The sequence below is a fragment of the Hemicordylus capensis genome, chromosome 2 (assembly GCF_027244095.1).
Source record: "Hemicordylus capensis ecotype Gifberg chromosome 2, rHemCap1.1.pri, whole genome shotgun sequence".
Lineage (NCBI taxonomy): Eukaryota > Metazoa > Chordata > Lepidosauria > Squamata > Cordylidae > Hemicordylus > Hemicordylus capensis.
The window spans coordinates 78,557,603-78,576,063 of record NC_069658.1 but is presented as its reverse complement, the minus strand read 5'-3'; positions in this window follow the sequence as shown (position 1 = coordinate 78,576,063).

The window sequence follows — 18,461 nt, the reverse complement described above, 5'->3', positions numbered from 1 at the left end:
GGTCACCACCAAAGGGGGTCACCCCTTTGGAAGAGCCCCACTGGGAGAAAGCGAGGGTGAGGGCCAGGCCTCCTGGTATGTGGGGGGCATTTAATAGTGGAGCTTCTGTTTTAATTAGTCCTGGGTGTGATTGTTTTAGAATGTGTCTGGGCTTACCTGGAGATGGGGAGCCAGGGGGCGTGTCCACTGACTGTGGGGCGGCAATTCCGGTGGTGGTGGGGAACAGAAGAAGTAACATTGGCAAGTCAGTGGGCTGTTACAGGGGAAGGGGACTTGGAAATCTAATAGCTGTTTCTGCTTCCAGCTGTCCTGTCAGCAATTTGACCTTAGGGAGCAGTGCAGACTGCCCTTGGAACCTCACCTTGCTCCTCTGTAATGCCAGGTCAGTCCAGAACAAATCAAAAACCTTCCAAGATTTGATTCTGGATGAAGGCGCCGACCTGGTATGTATTACAGAGACCTTGTTGGGGGAGGCTGGTGCCCCTGTCTGGTCCCAACCTCTCCCTCAAGGGTACTCTGTTGAGGAGTGGTAAGGGACCGTGGGCGGGGAGGTGGAGTGGCCGTGGTCTATAAGAACAATATCTCCCTTACCAGGATCTCTGTTGAGGTGTCGGACCATATCGAATGTGTGTACTTAAATTTGAGGACCACGGATAGACTGGGACTTCTGTTGGTGTGCTGATTGCCTCTCTGTTCAATGGAGTCCCTAACTGAGCTGATGGATTTGGTCTCGGGCTTGGTGTTAGAGTCCTCCAGGCTTGTGGTGATGGGGGATTTCAATGTTCATTTTGGAAACAAATTGTGTGGCTTAGGAGTTCATAGCGGCCATGACAAATATAGGCCTATCCCAAGCGGTATCGAGACCGACGCTTGATTTGGTCCTTCACTCTGATCAGGGTGGTGTTCCGTGGGTGGGGACTCCTGTGATTTCCTCATTGTCATGAATGGACCACCATCTTGTTAAGGTTGGACTTACAGTCATGTCCCACCTTAGCAGGGGTGAGGGACCTATTAGGATGGTCTGCCTGAGAAGGTTATTGGATCCAATAGGATTTCAAGAAGCCTTGGAGGGATTTAGTGTTGACTCTGCTGGTGATTCTGTTGATGCCCTGGTGGAAAACTGGAACAGCACACTCACCGGGCAGTAGACATGATCACTCCTAAGCATCCTCTCCGAACCGCTTCAAAATTGGCTCCTTGGTATACAGAAGAATTACGGGGGCTGAAGTGGCAAGGTAGACAACTGGAGTGCAAGTGGAGGAAGACTCAACTCGAATCTAACCGATTACAACATAGAGCGCATTTGAAGATCTATGCTCAGGCAATACGTGTGGCAAAGAAGCGATTCTTTTCTGCCCATATTGCATCCACTAGTTCATGTCCGCAGAGCTGTTTAGGGTTGTGAGAGGGCTAGTATGTGCCTCTCCTCCCTTGAATCAGAATCTGGAACCATCAGTTACCCTCTGTGATGTGTTTAATGAAATCTCTTGTATTCGGGCCGACTTAGATTCTGTCTCCACAATTACTTTAGTGTCTGATGTGGAGGTGTCCAGAGACTCCTCTTGTGCGGATAAGTTGGATCGGTTCCAGTTTGTGACTCCTGAGGATGTGGACAAGCTAATTAGAACGGTGCGACCTACCACCTGTTCTCTTGATCCTTGCCCAACATGGATTATATTATCTGGCAGGGGGGTTGTTGTAGAAGGCCTGGTAGAGATTATAAATGTGTCTCTGAGGGAAAGGAGGATGCCTCCTTGTCTTAAGGATGCAATTATTAGACCACTTTTGAAGAAGCCTATCTTAGATCCCTCAGAGCTGAGCAACTAGAGGCCTGTTTCCAACCTTCCATGGCTGGGAAAGGTAATTGAAAGGGTGGTGGCCTCCCAGCTCCAGACAGTCTTGGAGGAAATGGATTATCTACACCTATTTCAGACTGGCTTCCGGGAGGGCTATGGGGTGGAGACTGCCTTGGTCGGCCCGATGAATGATCTCCAATAGGCAATTGACAGAGGAAGTGTGACTCTGTTGGTCCTTTTGGACCTCTCGGTGGCTTTCGATACCATTGACCATAGTATCCTTCTGGAGCATCTGAAGGGGTTGGGAGTGGGAGGCACTGCTTTGCAGTTTTTCAGCTCCTACCTCTTGAGCAGGTTCCAGATGGTGTCCCTTGGAGACTGTTGTTCTTCAAAATCTGAACTTTTGTATGGTGTTCCCCAGGGCTCCATATTGTCTCCAATGCTGTTTAACATCTACATGAAACCTCTGGGAGAGATCATCAGGAGATTTGTTGCAGGGTGATATCAGTATGCTGATGACACCCAAATCTACTTCTCCATGTAACATCACCAGGAGGGGGCCTAAATGCCTGTCTGGAGGAGGTAATGGGCTGGATGAGGGATAACAAACTGAGACTGAATCCAAACAAGATGGAAGTACTAATTGAGTGGGGTTGAAACTCTCGAGATGAGTTTGATCTACCTGTTCTGGATGGGGTCACACTTCCCCGGAAGGAACAGGTACACAGTCTGGGGGTGCTTCTGGATCCGAGCTTCTCCCTGGTTTCCCAGGTTGAGGTGGTGGCCAGAAGTGCCTTCTATCAGCTTCGGCTGTTATGCCAGCTGCGTCCATTTCTTAAGATAAACGACCTCAGAACAGTGGTGCATATGCTGGTAATCTCCAGACTGGATTACTGTAACACGCTGTATGTGGGGCTGCCCTTGTGTGTAGTCTGGAATTACAGCTGGTTCAGAATGCAGCAGCCAGGTTGGTCCCTGGGTCATCTTGGAGAGACCATATTACTGCTCTATTGAAAGATCTACACTTGCTGCTGATAAATTTCTGTGCAAACTACAAGGTGCTGTTTATAAACTATAAAGCCCTAAATGGCTTGAGCCCTGGGTATTTAAGAGAATGTCTTATTCTTTATGAACCCCACTGCCCATTGAGATCATACGGAGAGGTCCATCTCCAGTTGCTTGTTTGGTGGCTACTTGGGGACAGGCCTTCTCTGCTGCTGCCCCAGAGCTTTGGAAACCAGTCCCTGCTGAAATAAGAGCCTCCCCATCTCTGAGAACTTTTAAAAAGTCTTTAAAGACACACTTATTTACCCAGGCTTTTAATTAAATATTGTTTTAACAGTTCCATCATCACTTTAAAATGTTGTTGGGTGTGTGTGTGTGTTGTCATTTATTTTAACTAATGTTTTAGCTTTTTGTTTGCTTATTGTAAACTGTCCAGAAACATGAGTTTTGGGTGGTACAGAAGTGTGTTAAATAAAATTAAATAAATAAATAAATAAATAAATAAGCAATGACTGAATAAATACACCACATAAACCATTGTCTTAAATGGTTAAATACATCACATAAACCATTGCATCAACTCTTCCTCTTCCTCAGACCCACATTGACACAGACGCTCTGCAGTAATCCCAGCCACACAGCCAATAACTGAGTGTGGAAAGTTCATGCCAGAGGCAAAGAGGCAGAATTCTCTCTTCCTTGATACAGCACAAAGCCACTTCTCTCCTAGCATGCGGAGCAAAGCAAAGTGGCAGAATGATTACTAAGGAGCTGGACTTGTGGTAGCAAGCATGATTTGCATTTGAATGGGACACTACATGAGCACTGTAAGATATTCCCCTTAGGGGATGGAGCTATAGCTCAGGGGAAGACTACCTTAATGCTTGCATGCAGAAGGTTCCCAGTTCCTTCCCTGGCTTCTCCAGAAAGGGCTGAGAGAGACTCCTGCCTGCAACCTTGGAGAAGCCACTGCTAGTCTCAGTAGAAAATACTGAGCTAGATGGACTAATGGTTTGACTCAGTATATGGCAGCTTCCTATGTCCCTAGGTTTGCCTGAAAAGAGAGATATAATTGCTGTAAGTAAGTAAGTAAGTTGCTGGCCCTTTAAAAATAGCAAATACAAAAATAATTTTCTGCTATGCATTTAATACTTGCCCTCCTCACTCAGCCTTTGTCACTTATCAAATGGACATTAATTGATTGCCTGTGGTTGGTTTAATTTGGTTGGTTGTCTCTGCCATTAATTGGTCATCTTTGTCCAGCTCTGCTAGTCATTTGAGGGATTTTGATGTTAAAACCCTCCATTTTATATGTACAGGGCACCCTATTGTGTGGCCAAGAGTTCAATAGATAATGAGGCCAGACTCTTACCACCATTTTTTTGTATCTTGCTTCACTCTCTGTGTCACTGTTTTTAATGTTCCAATTGGTAGATTTTTTTGGATTTGGGTAAAAAAATATCACATTCAAGCTGGAGGTTTGCCTGCTCCTGGTGTTCTGCAGCCACCTGCACAAGTGCATCTTGGACATGTCTGATTTGCCCCACTCAGCAGGGCCAGATTAAGCTAGTGTGGTGCCTATAGCATATGTTATAAAGGGGCCCTAAATTTTAAAAAATGCACATAAAGATTACAACATAAATTATTTTCTTGCATAGTAAAGTAATTCAATTTTTTCTTTCACTATATTTTGGAGTATGAAAGACCAAGCCACAAACTCACACTTACTACAACAACATGTATATACCGTTTTTCAAAAAATAAAGAGTGGATGTGATAGGCACCAGCAACAGCCAATGGACAGATGCTGTGCTGAGCCTTCTCTTAAAAGGCACATTTAGCAGAAAAGGGATATTTTATGTAACATGGACCAAATAAAACAGGTAAAGTTTTAATTTTAATTCCTAGTTGGAAGCTGAACATGCAGGGCCCTCGAAAACGCGGGGCCCGTAGCAAATGCTCCATTTTCTACAACGTTAATCCTTCATAGCCACTCAGTCTTTGAATGGAGGATGAGACAGGTGGGGGGTCTGGAGCAAGCAAGTGTGACTATGTGCACACCTGCCCAGTTGTTCACTCAGCATTTGAGTGGCAACCCCTCTCTGAGCCTGGATCACAGTGTGGGCTTTGCTGGTAGTTCTATAAAGAATTCTTTAAAGCCCACCCACCCCCCATGCCCATGTAATTGGGTGGAATTTGGGGGTATTTTTGCCTACCTCACCCAGTTAGTCAAGTCTCCCTGGTCACAACAGGCCAATCCAGTGTGGGTCTGAGGATACTTTGGTTAGTTTGGTTAGGGCACCCTAAGACATGTGCTTGGTGTGATGAGATGCTCTAGTCATTCTCTAGAGACTATTAAGCTCAGGGAGTCATAGCTGGGGCTTCGTTTCTTGTGGAGCCAGGAGTGTTGTCAACCTCAAAGGCTGCCAGCTTGTGATGTGTGTGCGGGGACGGGGCAAGGTTTCTGGCTAATACCTTGACCTTAAGGGTGAGCTAAGAAGAGAGCAATCAGACTTTGTTCTGTGATGCTGGTCTGCGTTGGGATATAATTGCCATAAAAGCAGGCTAGTGGCACACAGCTGGGCCTTTCAGATATGCCTAGTTCCTGCACTATAGAGTGGGGCAGGGGGTGGGGATGGACCACCAATCCCCTTCATTTTATTAATTAGCTGTTTGAATTAATGATGTTGTGGTGGCACATTTGTTCCAGTTCATAGCCTTGTATCTTCATTGGTGTGAGGACAATGCTACCGTACTGTGGATTTGTATACATCACCAATCCAATATAACTTGTTTCTTAGATTCAATGTGTGGTTGTTTCAGTGATGTATAGAAACTACATTTCCACACAAACTTAGATGTTGCAATCCATTCACAGTGATACTGCCAGAGTGCAATGCAGAGTAAGCAGATTTCCTGATTCTGATTGTTTGTGCTAAAGAGACATTTGCTCTAACTTCATATTGTTTCATATTTCACTTCACTTCCACAGGACTGTAGAACATTAAATATGGGAAACTTTACTCTATGCCAGTTCTCAAATACTGAATGTAAAGCAATGGATTCTGGGGTAGGTTTGGACATCAGAAATTTCATTTCCATGCTTGTCTGGTCTCAAGTATGCCTACTATCTCATTTTCTTCATGGTGTAATTGGTTCTCAGACTCAGGCATGGAAGGGAAACGGGAAACTTCTCTATTTCTTAGAATATACAGTTACAGGATTCTTTGAGCCATCTTATGAGAATTCTACTGTGCAATTTTATTTTCCATACAACTGGATAATTTCCCCGTAACATTTACTGACATTTTGCCAGAAACTTTCACATGCTTTACCCCCCAACATTTGAAAGTCAGTTAGAACTTACAATCATTGCTGTTCATCAGGGTATCAGACTGCAGTTCTATGTGCCTATCCATTCTCAACATTGCATTCAGACCCCCAGATGAGACAGCATGTATGCATTAAAACTGAGGCCACAACTCTATTAATCAAACTTTAATTTATATCTGCAGCATCAATTAACCTAGAGTGCAGGTACAATTCCGTGGCTCAGGTAGAAACTACCTAGCAATTTCTGCCTCTCCTGTTCATGGGTGAGCAAATCAGGCCCAAGAACAGTAGCAGTCAACTGTCTGCTGCCTGTTCTTCAAGATACATTCAGAAATTTTGAAAGAAGCTCCGAGCTATACCCCCATTGGTTACAGCTCTGAAAGTAGGAAGGAAGTCTCACCCCAGAGCTTCCTCAAAGCTGTCACTCACCCCCTCTCTCCAGCATGCTGCGTTGTGTAGTATGCGTTGTGTAGTATGTTGGGCTTCCCAGTCACAACTCTGCTATTCAGCTGCATCAGTTGGATGACAAAGGGAAAGTGCAGAAGAGTTTCTTATTTTCCTTGTAAAGGTCTAAAATCCTTTAAATAACTCTGCTGTCATTTTCATTGTGTTGCCAATGACAGCTGATTCTGTGAAAGAAAATGGCTGACATACAGAGCAAGTAAGCACTAGTGTCATGAGAGGAACAGGCTAACATCAAGAAATTAAAGCACTCACAACTAACTGTCAGGATGCCCCAAAAACAAAAATAGATCAGTGTGGAATAGACAAAAACAAATCTTCATACAAGGCCAAATAATTCCTGCTTGATACCATTCACAGATACTTAGCCTGCTGTACACAACCCTGCCTGTGTCTTGGTCCTGGGTGAGGAATTTCCTGACCTTGAGCCGGGTCTCACGGATCGTGAGACCCGGTTTCTCCGGGTGAGTGGGGAGAGCGAGCTAAGCCCTCTCTTCCTGCTCACGAGTGGAGAGGGAGCCCTGGGTGGCCGGATCGGCCGCCCACACGATTGCCGGCTCCGAGATGGGGGCCTGGGAGCTCTGGGGCCGCGCAAGCCCCAGTATGCCCTGCGTGAGCATGCAGGGCATACTGGGGAGACCCCCGAGCCGGGAGGCTGCTTTTAAGCCTCCCGGCCGGGGGTCTACTCACGAGTAGCCGCGGCACGGAGCCACGCTGCAGCTACTCACAAGCAGATAGTCCGGGTTTGCGGAGTGCTTGCTCCGCAAACCCGGGCTAAGGTGCGGGCTACAGGAGCCGGTTAGCCGCTCCAGAACCACTGGGCTTGGTTGTGAGCCCGGTGGTTCTGATGACCCACAAAACTCAGGCTAGGCTTTCCTAGCCCGATTTTTGTGATCGTCAGAATAGCCCCACAGTCTTGTATCCATAGATCTTCTGTGAGTTTCCACCCTAAAACATCCTTTGACAACATTACTTACATGCATGTGTCTTAGACATATATTTCATTATTATTTAAATTGACTATGCTTATCTGTTAGCCTTTTTGTAGAAACACTTACTGTTTTATACAATGTACTAGATAGTTGTAGGAATGTGGCTTTTTATTTTGAATCAGTAGATGATCATGATCTTGTATCCAGATCCATTGTGATTTTCCACCCTATAGCAGTAGCTATATAGGAAGATGCTGAAAAGCATCATCTCATACTGCGCGGGAGATGGCAATGGTAAACCCCTCCCGTATTCTACCAAAGACAACCACAGGGCTCTGTGGTCTCCAGGAGTCGACACCGACACTTTACCTTTAATCCAAGCTTGCCTAAAATATGTCACTCAGAAACTTGTATGTGTGGTGCAGAGTGTGCTTCAAAAATTTTCTTCCCTATCTTCAAGAGTTGGGGTTCTTCAGCAATGATATATGAAGGGGGAAATGTTAGAGGATATTAATAAAAGGGCATTACTTTGAAATGATTGGTTTCAAAGTGATTACTATCCATAAGAGGAAGGAGTTTTCTTAGGGGTTGATTACCTACTTCTGTTCTTAAATTTTTGCTCTGATTCTTCCAAGCGGATATGCAATTTTTCACTGTGAATGAATGAATAAACCAGTTGCAATTGCCTTCTGCCCACAAGAGGATCTGGAATGAACACAGCGTGGGAAGATAAGGATATCTGATTCTGTACTAAAGTTCATTTTAAACATGAGAAGAAGAGCTTTATGTAAAACTGATTTTACAGGGATCAGTAAGGGCCAAGACTGAAATTTACAACCCTAGCAAAGAAATGGATTTTAAGTTCAGACCGTGTATTTCCTTTCCACACTGTATCAAAAGCTTGCAGGGTGCTTAAAAAAGATTTATAAGATCAGACAGCCAAAATGGCAGAAAACCTATAAGAAAAGGGCATATTTTATTTAATGATGAATGGCAGAAAACCTATAAGGAAAGGACATGTTTTATTGTAATGATGGCTGTACTTTTGTGCTTTCCCTTATGTCATGCCAACAACAGTCTAAGGGAGATTTTTACAGTTTCTCTGTCTGTTCTGTACTTCTCTTTTATTCAGTAAGCCAAATTTTAAAAACCTATTCTTTATAAAGCAGCAAAGGAGCAATATTGCTATTTCCTTTTTAAAGCTTAGAAGCTAGAAGGGATCAGGATGAGTAATTCTGGGTTTTGCACTCTGCACACATCTCCCTTGTATACACACCAACCCCTGTTCCTCTATTACTACACAGAATCCCATGATTTCCAAGTCACTCTTCTTTAAAACTAATGATTTAATGCAGAGAAACACTCCAGACAAAAATGTAAAGGCAAGTGAAAGAATCAAACACAATAGGAAAAATAGCTCCATTAACATAATTGATTCCAGTCATGGGGTGCGGCGAAGAGGTCCAGCCCGTCACCTGTCACAGGGGTGGCCATGTTGACAGCAGAGCCTGTGAGTTATGTGTTCCTTGGCCCTCACTGCTGTTCACCTCAACACATTCTAGAACAACTCTAGCTGGAATATTCTTAAGGAGTACAAGCCTTAATGTTCTTAAATAATATGTGCTTCCTAATGCAAGTAGCCATTCTGATCACATTTCATACAGCATATCTTCCTGTCTCCTTCTCGGTGTACTGCAATATAGTTATTTCTATCTCCTTCAATGGTATGTCTTTGGAGATGTGTTTCAATGGGGTTCAGCTGACACAGTGGGCATTTTTTGTTAATGTTTTCTACTCTTCTCCACATGTTTCCCCTTTGTAGTACTGAGGAGGATTTTCAGCAATCCCTGTGGAAGGTATTGCAGAGATTAGCCTTCTCCCTCAGCACACATTTAGGTTGCTGGTGTTACTTTCACATTTTGGTAGTCTGCATCCCCCATACATGGCATCTCCATTATTACTTGTGCCAATCACAATTGCTTTGATGTCAGTTTTTGTTTTCAGATTGCCCCTCTTTTTTCTTATCACTAATAGTGATGTAATCATGTAGTGAGATTTGAATGCCTGATGTTACTGATGGCAAATTAATCTATTTCAGAGGGAGGGCATAGTTTGCTGCAGTGCCATCATTACATCACAAAATCTGACTGGTTCTCTGATAAACACCCAACCTCAGTTATTCCTGAGTAGTCCTAGTCCATTAGACTACTTCCTGAGTAATATGTTAGTCTGGATGTCAGCCACTTTTAAAGGGGGAAAGGGCAAAATTAAAACAAAACAAAACAAATGGCACCAAAGCAGCATACAGTCGGGGATGAAAACCCACAGAATAAACATAAAAGGGTAAGCTCTGGAAAGTGTTGTCTTCTGTCTCACAATATTGTATGGAGGTTGCGGGACTGCAGTTGGACAAATGTCTGCTATGCGATTAATAGTTTAAAATTGAAACTGTGGGTTTCTCAACCTCTGGTTTCTCATCACGTGCAAATGCGACCTTCTATGTTAGTTTCTATGAGTTAGTTAGTTTCTATGAGGGAAGCAGCTAGAAAACATTTGGTGATAAGATTTTGATCCAGCTAAGCATGAGAGCCTGCAAATCTTGTGAATGTTCAGGCAACCTCATTTCATTGCATTACTGGGCCTACATTCCTGAACTGCTAGTTGTTTGAACTGCTGCTGATTGTTCCTCCAGCTTCTTGACATTCACAACCCCTGAAGGTACATTTCTTTTCTCAGTCCTGGACTCTGTTCACTGGATGCCCACTGCAGCATGGCTTGGATCTCACCACCACCCTTTTTCTTGTCCACCCCAGGAGAACCTACTCTTCCCTGGAAACAATGGAGGCCTTTTTTCTGCAATTACCTCCTCGCTATATAGACCCCTGATTTTACTCTTTCAAAGCAGAAGGCTATATTGTTTCACCCTGAAAGTGAATGTTACACAGGTTTATTGTAACTGCCAATCTCAAAATGCTTTGCTGAAGGAGAACCAGCATGGATTCTTCAAGGGAAATCTTACCTCACCAATCTTTTTGTGTTCTTTGAGAGTGTCACCAGGTGTGTGGATAAAGATGATCCAGTTGATATAGTACACCTGGATTTGCAAAAAGCTTTCGACAACATTCCTCATCAAAGACTCTTGAGAAAATATAGCAGAGTAGGGATAAAGGTTCATGTGTGGATTGGTAACTGGATGAAGGGCAGGAAACAGAGGGTACGTATAATGGACAATTCTCTAAATAGAGGGAAGTGAGAAGGTGTGTGGATAAAGGTGATATAGTTGATATAGAGGCTATTCTCACGATGGGAGAAAACCGGCCTAAAGAAGCCCAGCCCGGTTTCTCCCCATCGTGAGAACCAGCAGGCTCATGGGTGAGCCTGGTGGTTCTCTGGTGGCTAGTCTGCCAAAGTAGCCCTCCCCTTAGCCCAGGTTAGTGGAGCGAGCACTCAGCTAACCCAGGTTTTCCGATCATGTGCTGCCACAGCCGGCTCCGTGCCATGGCGACACACAAGCAGCCTCCCAGGCTCAGGGATCTCTCCAGGATGCCCCATGCGCTTGCGCAGGGTATCCTGGAAATTCTGAAGGCCATACGGCCCCCAATCCCCACAGCCCCCACTGACTCTATGATGGAGCCAGCAGTCGTATGGGTGGCCAGTTCAGCTGCCCAGGGCTGCCTGTGGGTCATCTGTGGAGAGTGTGGGCTAAGCCCACTTTCTCTGCCTAACCCCATTTGGCACTTCACACCAATCATGTGAAGCGCCTCACTGTATACTTGGACTTGCAAAAATCTTTTGACAAAGTTCCTCATCAAAGACTTGAGAAAATGTAGCAGACATGGGGTAAGGGGACAGGTTCATGTGTGGATTGGTAACTGGTTGAAGGACAGGAAACAGAGGGTAGGTATAAATGGACAGTTCTCTAAATGAAGGGAAGTCAGAAGTGGGGTCCCCCAGGGATCCGTACTGGGACCAGTGCTTTTAAATTTATTCATAAATGATCTAGAAGTTGGGGTAGACAGTGAAGTGGCCAAATTTGCAGAAGACACCAAACTATTCAGGGTAGGAAATCCAAAAGAGATTGTGAGGAGTTCCAAAAGGATCTCTCTAAACTGGGGGGCATGAGCGACAAAATTGCAGATGCAGTTCAATGTTAGCAAGTGTAAAGTTATGAATATTGGGTCAAAAATATTGGGTCAATATTTGTTGTTGTCCTAGTGGGGATCCTGTAGAGAGTGTGTGTTGGGGGGGGGGGGGCGGGTGGAGTCAGAAAGGAAAAGGAAGGGAAAGTAGGAGGAGAAAAAGGTGTTGCTTCCCAGACAAGGGCTGGTTGTTTCTGAGAATGTGGAAACAATCCGAGCTGCAGGCCGCAGTGCGGAGCTCCAGAGGCTGGGATGATCTGGCTTGGCCTCTAGGAATCCCACAAGGCATTGTGCGCCAAACACAGTGCATTGTGGGATTCCCCCAGGAGACGGCAATCTAGGTGCCCGTCTCTGTGTGCTGGAAGCAGCCTCCCTCACACACAGGTAGCAAGCTGGGGTTAAGGAAGCACTCACTCCCTTCACCTCTGCTAACGGCCGGATGAAAAAGCTGAGCTAGGCAGCACTTCCCCGTTGGGATGGGGCCTGATTCCAGCGGTTCTTATGTGCAGCTAACCCAGGCTGGGCATCCCTAGCCTGGGTTAGGCTGCATATCAGAACAGACTCAAAGAGTCTTTCAGAAAACTTTTCAGACCCCTGAATACGTCCCCCCCCCCACCAAATATTCACTGAAAAACACTCAGATCAGTTCTATGCTTGAGGCAATTTCAAGAAAAACAGTCAGAACACTTTCTGGATCAATAAGCTGCCTGCCCTTTCACATTTAACATACATTATCTCTTTGGATTCTCTCTTATCTTACCCACCATCACCCACCAAAGTCTGACTGACTGACATTCTCCATTCACTGCTAGGCCAAACAATCAGGTAACAAGCTTGTTCCTAACAGATCTCTGTCTTCCATTTCATTGCTTGTATGATGTTTGCAATGTTATTACTTACATGCGAAAAGAGACCTCTTTAGAAATTCAGTGACACGTTTCATACTTTGGGTGACCCGCTAAGGTTAGATGGATGCAGGGACTTTTGCGGCAACCTGTCAATGTTCACTTTCTCTGTGCATCAGATTGTGGCAGCTGTGACTGAAAGCTTAAAGCCTCAATGCCTCTTCATAGATATCCTGCCATAAACAGGGCCAAGCTGTCTGCCTGTCAGAGAGGAATTGTATTTTTCTCATTTTGAGAAATAAGTACACAAAAGGAGCCATCCCCATACCTCTTTCTCTATAGCTCATTACTGCTATCTTTTAGACCTCTGATGTCATTGCTATCTGTCTGGTACATTACTTTTGTAATTTCTTAAGACTTTCTCAGAAAATTGCTATCTTAATAGGAAAGCCAACCTTGATTTGATTTCCCCCGATCACGCTAATGACCCAAATATAGGCCTGGCAGATACCAAACAGCGAAGGCCCTATTAAAATAACTTCCTGTTGTGGTTGTCTCAACAGGGCAGGCAACTAAGAGTAGAAGCTCTTCCGTTGTGATCTTGGATTTTGTTCAGTCCTCTTTGGACATTAAAAAGGCATGCTGTACCCTCATACAGCATCCGAAGAGTGCACCCCCAAGCCCAGACTGCTGATGTTCTCAGACACCTCACCCCTATGCTAAACACACTTTGCATTTGTCTGCAATGACAAATACTGCAAGCCTTTAAAGATTCTTTCCGTGATCTGAAGGCTGGGGCATATTCAGTGCAAGGCAAGGCTTCTGAGTGTATCAGTGCTGGGTAGGGCTCACAAATGTGCTCCTGGGGCACTGCATGCGGGTAAAGCTTTGTTTTTTTAACTGCTCCAGGGAGCTAATACATACTTGTAAACCTTGCAAAAAAGTAGCAATAGTGTGAAATGGTGAGGCTATTCTCACATGCAGGAAAAACCGGGCTAGGGAAGCCCAGCCAAGTTTTGCCTGTGCCAGGCAAAACAGCTCATTGTGCATCTCATTGTGGCGGCACAGTGGCAAACCCACAAGGGATCCCTGGCTGTTAGCCCAGGTTAACTGAGAGTGTGCCGATGCCATGCAGCTCACACATACCTGTAGCCTCCTGCCTGGCATCACAAAATTCCCCATATGCAGTCCTGAAGTATATTTTGGGAGTTCCAGGGGGCTCTCAGCCCCCAGACCTCCTGCTTCCAGCAGCAGCCAGCAATCGTCTAGGTGGGCAATCTGCCCACCTAGCAACAAGGAGAAGATTGTCTGCAGGGGAGGTGAGCTTCCCGATGTTTCTTCCTCTTGCCCCTTCAAGCCTTTCTCATGGATTGTGAGAACAGGCTTGCTGTGTGTGCCAGCCACAATCTGAGTAAGCATGTCTGGGGCAAGACAAACTTTTCCATCACTCTTCATACAGTACTGGGTACACAATGTGGGTAGGCCACTGCCAGCCTGCCCAGATTGTGACTAAAACACGAGGCTATTGACAGTTGCTACTAATGAAGCTACTAATGAGGCCTCTGCTAGCCCAATTTTCTACAATCGTGAGAACCACCGGGCTCAGCTGCGAGCCCGGTGGTTCTTGAGTGGGTAACCAGCTCAAGTAGCCCGCCCCTTAAACCAGGTTTGCGGAGCAAGCACTCAACAAACCCGGTTTTTTAAATCATGAGTAGCCACAGCTCCGTGCTGCAGTTACTCACAAGTAGATCCCTGGAGGGAGGCGGAAAAGCAGCCTCCCGGCTCGGGGGTCTCCGCAGTATGCCCTGCACATTCGCGCAGGGCATACTGGAACTTCTGGCGGCCATGTGGCCTCCGAACTCCCCAGTCCCCGCCGGCGCCATCACAGAGCAGGCAGTCATGTGAGCAGCCGATCCGGCTGCCCAGGGCTCATGCCCTGCTCGTGTGCGGGGAGATCGGGCTTAGCTTGCTCTCCCCACTCACTCTTACAAACCAGGTCTCATGGATTGTGAGACCCGGCTCAATCACTTCCACCACCTCCTACATCATTGTTTGCCAACATATGACCATTTCTTGGGAGTGTGCATGGGGCCTGGAGCCGAGACACTCCTCTTACCCAGCTTTTGTTCATGAGAACAATCCTATTCAATTGCTGCCACAGGGAATAATTTAAAGTAACATCTGTGTGGCAACTGTTCCATGGACATCAAATCTCAGTGGCTGCCTGATAGGGGTTTAGACATCCTTATGGTTTATTCCCAGTTTTAATCTGTTTAAATCTTCTCCCCCTTCCCACTGGTTTTTTAAACTGATTTTTACACTGGTATGCATGTATGTATGTATGTGTGTATGTACATTCTTGTGCCCGGAAGCTATTTCAAACTACTGCCTGTGGTGAACAAGGGGTTAACAGAGTCTAGGCCTGCTTGCTAAGATAGAGGACAATCATGGCCACACCACTCTGGGTTTTGGCTACAATCTCCCACAGGGAACCAAATGAATTAGCAGTTGGCTTTTCCCTCTGTTTTTTGGGAGGAGGTGTTTCTGTTCTGTTGTGACTCTTCAGCATTTCTTGGAGAGAGCTGAAAGTTGGGAAGCAGAGAGAAGGAGGTGGGGAAAGTGCCTCTCCGAGGCTATTCACACGATGGGGGGAAACTGGGCTAAAGGAGCCCAGCTGTCACGAGCTCACTCTACTGAAGAAGCTGACCAGAGATTTATGACACAATAGCCAGTTATAATTGCAGCTCAAGTTTCAGCTTTACCGATAAATGGTAAGTTTTAACAGTCTCACCATGAATACAGAAACAAGGAGTGAAAGCACCATAGTCCCAGTATATATTTGATACCCTGGGCTTTCCAGCAAAACTCCAGAAGTCCAAATTCTAGAGTCACGAACTAACTGACAAAAGCTCAAAGCAGCTTAGGCGTGTTGTTTCCAGCAGTTTGTTCAAGGCACAGGCTGTCAAATTTATAGCCAGCAGCCACATGCACTTAATCAACACTCCCCCCCCCACCAGCTGCCATAAATTCAATCTGGCTCCTGCTGTCTTCTTGTCAGTCAACTACTTCTCCATTATTCCCTCACTTGCTGTTGACATCTTTCCTGCCTGTGTCCTCTAGGAGATAGCGGCCATTCAATCTCTGGCTCAGCTCCTGATCCTTCCCTCCAAAGATCACCTGCCCCATTGGCCCCTGCTGCGGGAAACACATGCCCTGGCCTATCTCAACTACCTCCCCATTCAAATCACAGACCTGATCCTCCTCAGGCACCTCTCCACTTCCTAGTAAGTCTCCTGCCCGCAACTCCTCTCTAATGTCCTCAAGTGGGGGCCATGATACCAGTCCGGTTTTCCCCCATCATGAGAACCACTGGGCTTGTGGGGGAACCCAGTGGTTCAATGGTGGCTAGCCCAGCAAAGTAGCCCTCTCCTAAAATGAGGTTAGCTGAGCGAGCGCTCTGTTAACCATGTTTTCTTGATTGTGAGATGCTGGAGTGAGGGTCTATGATGATTCACAAGGAGATCCCTGACCAGGAGGCTACAACAAGCCTTCCGGCATTGGGGGTCTCCCCAGAATGCCCCATGCACTTGCGTGGGGCATTCTGGGTCTTCCAGGGGCCGGACAGCCCCTGATCCCCGCTGCCCTTACCAGCTTTGTGAAAGAGCCGGTAATTGTGTGGGCAGCCAATCTGGCCTCCTACTGAGGGCAGAATGCTCATTTGCAGGGAGAGCCGGTCCAGCCCATTCTCCCCGCACAAGCCCTGCAGGCTATCCACACTGCTCATGTAGAGAGCCTCTCTGTATCTTTCCCTGGGGTCTTGCTCAGCTTGAGCTGAGGAGGTTGCTTGGAGGCTTGTGGAGAATAACAGCCCCAAGGACACAGGACAAAAGGTATTGTAGGGATAGTACCTGTAGTCATTTTGTATTAGTTTGTCCTTTTATTTCTCTGTATTTCCTGGGTGTGTAAATTATGCTGAGACCTTTTTATTTGTTCCCAATTTTCTCCAATTCCTATCCCATTGTCACAATAAAGCTTTTTGAGTTGTTAATACTTTTAACAGTAATTTTACAACTTTAGAAATATTAGTTTGGGGTAGTATAAAAATACGTTAAAATAAATCTGTTTCCTGAGTGTTCAGTGGGGAATGGAGGGCCCCCAGTCACATGCTTCCCAAGCCCTAGGCCGAAGGGACCAGTTTGCTAATATTTCCCAGGTGATCACTTTACAGTTTCAGATACTTGGAGAAACTGTGGGATCAGTATATCCTCTCTAGGAGGTGATGGCAACAGTGTACCAGCCAGGGCCCATCCGGAAGGTTCTGTGGCGGGGGCAGTTTGAACTAACCCAAAAGCCATTCTTTACACTGACCATGACAGAAATCAGTGTGCGTGGGAGGCAAAAAAGGGAAAACAAGGCTTTTATTAATCAGGGGCTGGGACTTCAGTGTTCTGGTGCTGATTGCCCTTTCTCCTTATCTTCTGGAAGCAGTATACATTATCAAGGAGAAATATATCTGAATAACTTCTTCACATCACCAAGCCATAGGAACACAGGAATCTCCCTTCTACCGAGTCAGACCATTGACCCATCTCAATTAGTATTGTCTACACAGACTGGTAGTGGCTTCTCCAAGGTTACAGGCAGGGATATTTCTCAGTCTTATCTTGGAGATGCCAGAGAAGGAACTTCTGCATGCATGGATGCAGATGCACTTCCCAGATCAGCCCCATCCCCTAAGGGGAATATCTTAATTCATTTCTTGATGCAGAACATACACAGGCCTCTATATATTTCCCACTGAATAATGTAAAAGAACATAATTCAGGCATGTTGTACGTAAGCCTAATAGCTGCATGCAAAAAAGAAAAGTCTCATGTTACCAAGAGCCACAGCTCAAAGGATGCTTTCCATACCTCAGCAGCCACAAGGCTATTGTATTCTACTATCTTTTTCAGCAGTGATGCTTTATGGGAGTAATGCTTTATCATCCAACATTACTGAATTACACCCCCTCTCTCCCTCTACACACACACACACACACACACACACACACACACACACACACACGGCTTCTGTATAGAATTTAAACTGCTTTCACGCAGGAGTTGATTGCATCATCTTCATCTTCATCATCATTTCATGATCAAAGGTTTGTGCTATTCCCAAGCCCTAGGACCATGGACAGATTTAAGGGCAAGTGACCCAGGTGACAATCTGGGATCCAGGGATACCAGGCATTTTAGTTATTCTTAAAATTAAAAATTATTAAAATAACTATTTTGCTTATAATAGCATAAAAAATACAGATTTTTGTATCTGTGCATGCAAATTTGTTGCCATATAGCTGTTATGAAAGGGGCTAAAGATGCCATAAGAAGAAGGTTCTCAATAGTTTAAAAATGGAGAGGATGTTCAAGATGCCCCTTGCCTGATACCGTTAGGTCTCAGCTCTGTGAAGGTAAGTTACAATCAGACAGTTTGTCAGAGGGGAGAGATTCTTGCTTGATAGTACAAGTTTGAATTTTGACTTGGACCCTTACAGAGAGTTTCTGAAGGTAAATTAATTAATTCTTGGTTAATCATAAGAATAGCTCTGATTGTGTTCTCACAGCACAATAAACACAACCTCCACTTCTCCATCTCACCACTTCTCTCCTACTTCCAGTTGTTTCCTGGCTAGTCTGCTTCTCTTTCTCATCCTTCTTCAGTTTGACCCATGATTCCCACTCTAGTTTGGAATGCTACATGATACTACCACAGCCTTCTCCATTGCCCTTACCTTCTTCATCCCAGGCTAGCATACACCTATGTCAGGGGGATAGGGAAGTCTCTGTTTTTAACAGACTAGGAGGCTATTCCCACAATCACCCAAAAGCAGGCTAATGGAGCCCAGCCCACCTTTAGGCGATCGTGTGCTGCAATGGGAGCTGCACGGCTCCCGGCAGCTAG